The sequence below is a fragment of the Sapajus apella genome, unplaced genomic scaffold (genome assembly GCF_009761245.1).
Source record: "Sapajus apella isolate SASKATOON/1434 unplaced genomic scaffold, GSC_monkey_1.0 scaffold7162, whole genome shotgun sequence".
Taxonomy (NCBI): domain Eukaryota; kingdom Metazoa; phylum Chordata; class Mammalia; order Primates; family Cebidae; genus Sapajus; species Sapajus apella.
The window spans coordinates 1-3,390 of record NW_022444086.1 but is presented as its reverse complement, the minus strand read 5'-3'; the positions used below and the strand labels follow the sequence as shown (position 1 = coordinate 3,390).

Sequence of the window (3,390 nt, the reverse complement as noted above, 5' to 3'; positions counted from 1 at the left end):
GAATCCAACAGGAAGGCATTCACTGATAAAGCTTCTAATTCATAGATTCAGTTAATGGTGAATGCCAACCAGAAAGCCCATTCTTTGACCCAGCCCTCCTCTGCACCTAGCCAGTGTGCTAACATGGTGGCTGGCAATGACCAAATACTGTTTCAGCAGGTGAAGGAGCAACTCATGCATCAGCAATTGCCAACATTGCCTGGTATCTCTCATCCAACACCCTTACTGGAGTCAGCACTAACTCAGGAATGTAAATGGAGTGTGTTCAGGTGGAATTACATTGGTTTCTACCAAAAGTGAAAAGGAAGCCTGTTCAGTGTTGGAACATGAGTTGTCCAGTGGGCAATGCACAGAAAAATTTCAGTCATTAACTCAAACTTTACTAACACTAGAAAAACCTAGCGTCTATATCTAAGGATTCTGAACCGCCCACCTGCAACTGTCTTTTGGTATTACTCGATCAAGACAAAGGCCCGTAGTATATATACCGTGGGGCAGGACCACATGTTTCTGCTGTCAGAGAAGTCACGGAGATTAGGTATGATCAAAAAGGAAACGCAGGAAGGATAGAAACAGTTTACACTGGTAAAGAAGGGACAAGCTGTCATGGGTGTCTAATTGCTGAGTTTTAAGAAGCAGTGATTAAGAATTCTTTGTTTGGTCTAGCAGCATACAGGCCACCACTGTCCAACTGCTATGATGGTTGTACTCATGGTATGGGATGGCATTCCTTTTCCAATGGCTGACTGCTATACAGAGCTCAGAGAATTTCAAGTCATACAATGGGCATTCTACTGACTGAAGATGTACCCTCAATGAAAATCGTACCTGTACCTATCAAGGAATATTATCCAGAGACTTGTGGAGCTTCATTCTCTTTTGGTTGTTCATGGAGAATGTACTTGGATGGTTATAAGTTATCTTCAAGTGTTTCTTTTGTGTGTTTAAGGGAGAACTTGGAACAATTCTAAATCTTCTGGGGCTTGGGCTTCTACCAAACTTACAGGTTGGCTACATGGTTAGCTCCAATTTATAAGCAGGATGCTGTGGTACCTTACCTGAATTTTTCAGAATCATGTGGAATATGAAAGTGTTGCCAGAGAATGTCAGCTTGGCAGCAAGGAAGATCATCCCTTCTCTGGGGTCACCACTTGCCTGGACTTCTGTGCCCATCCCCACACGGACATTCACAACACGATTAATGGAAGCACGGTGGTTTGTACTTTAACTCGAGGAGATAACTGAACTTTAGGTGTTATTCCTCAAGAGCAGCTCCGTGTGCTACCTCTTTATCAACTTTCAGACACAAATGAGTTTGGCTCCAAGAAATGAATGGAAGCTAAGATCAAATCTAGGGCCATTGAGGTCCTGGCAGCCTGCCACAAAAACAGAATGTCTTTGTCAGCCTATTACCCGTTCTCCTAAGAAGTGTGCTGTGGTGACAGAGGTTCTTGCACATAAGGGCAGTGGAGAAGAAACCTATTCCCCAAATCAAGCAGAATAACTTATCAGCAACAAACAGTAAGGCTTGGTCATCACCAACCTTAGGGAGTAAAACATACCACGCAACCTGAAGTACAAAGTGACAGTGATCCCCACTTTATCTTAAAACGTTCAGACAACACTAAAACCTATTCGCTGATGCCATCTGCCTTTTCACCCAGTTGAAGGGGCATCTCCAGGCTTCTCCTAGTCCCTGAAAACTGCTTCAGCCACACCAACTCCATGGTAGAATAATGCCACAGCCTCGTGCATGTTTTAAGCAGCAGCAGCACTCCCCACTGCATGACACCCTTGGGAACACTCAGCAGTGCCAGTGCAGCTGCTGCAGAAGGCCCTCGCATTTCACGGCCTGGTGAAGTTACTCCTCTCCCCACCCTGTCTGCCTCTGTGACAGAGCCCCTCATTAATTCCGGGCCTCTTACTGGTGTGACTGAGCCACTAAAGCCTCATCAGCCAAAGTAGCAGCCCTCCTTTCCTAACCTCTTAAGACCTTGCCTCTTCTCCAATGGAAGATGAGCAGCATTCTGAAGCAGAGGAGCCCCTATCTGATGACCCCTTGTCACCTGCTGAAGAGAAATTGCCCCCACGTTTTTGAGTATTGGTCAGTGAGCACATCTTTTTGGACACAAATATCGGTGGTGTGACTATTGCACCTGTTCACAGCTCGATCTTGATTTAGTGAACTTGGTAAGAGCTGCAGGCTACCATTCTTTGAATACCCCAATCATAATTATCCAATCTGCCTTTTTTTTGCAGCACAAAAACGTGAATAAGTGTCAACATTGTTTTGAACTAAACAACTTTGGGGTTAAAGAAGCTAGGAATAAGAAAATGAAGACCTCAGCAGAAATACCAGGCAGCTCAGCTCATGAAGATATGGAACTGTCCAGTGAAGGAATTCAACCAAATTTCTTCTCATAAAACATTAACATTAAACCATGACAATATTGTCACCGTGTCCCCTTTTGCTCTCAACACACGAAGCAGGGCTCTATAACCATTTGGTCTGAAGGCTTGTCTCCCCCTGTTAATGGCTTTAACGACACTTGGGAAAAAAACCACCGCACTAGCAGAGGCATGTTGTCATTTACTACGTCTTCCTCTCATCCATTTCACCTGAGGTCATAATATTAACGAATGAAGGTTTTCTTAACTGACTGTATTTTGACAATTGGTAGGCACATATTTTAAGCAAAATAAGTTTCATCATTTTAAATATGTAAATATTTCAGTTAGGCATTAACCTTGAGAGAATCATTCAGTTTGTTAATTCTGTTTACTATGAAATCTTTTTAAGATTTTACATCGTAGAATATGAACCTGTCAAAATCAAGACACAGTATTAACTCTTACACAGCTTCTGGTGTTTAACCACATGCACCCACTTAAAAATAAGCTGCACTATTTTGTGGTGCCATTGTTTCAAAATCTGCCAATCATTGCTAGAAAACTGGCCTACTCTTTTGAAGTCATAAAATGTTTTCTCTCGAATTATTTCTTGTAAAATAAATCATTGTCAGTAATTGTTGGAGGCTGTTCATATATTGTAAGTATTTTAAAAGCACATTCGGTTTTTAAAAGTAACTTGAAATGTAGTTTAAGATGCATATTTGCATACAGGAGAAGTTATTTATCCTTGCTGTATAGAGTTCCATGTTAACTGCAGTATGTATTCTAATCACATGGTTTGTGTTTTTCCTGTGTCCTTTCAAGTGTTAGCAACTTGCAGTATATAAAATAGATTATGAGTTGTTGTCAATTATGATACTAGGAAGCGTATCACCAATATTAACATTTCCTTTGGGACTAGATAAGAGTGGTGTCTTCTGACTTGTTGAACCACCTCAGTTTAGTTTCATCCCACCATTCTCAGTATAATCCATGAGA

The 3,390-nt window shown here is 41.7% G+C and overlaps 1 pseudogene; it reads left to right on the top strand.

Moving 5' to 3' along the window:
- Nucleotides 1-3: 3 nt before the first annotated feature.
- On the top strand, nt 4-2,513 carry LOC116548121 (annotated as a pseudogene).
- Nucleotides 2,514-3,390: the final 877 nt, after the last annotated feature.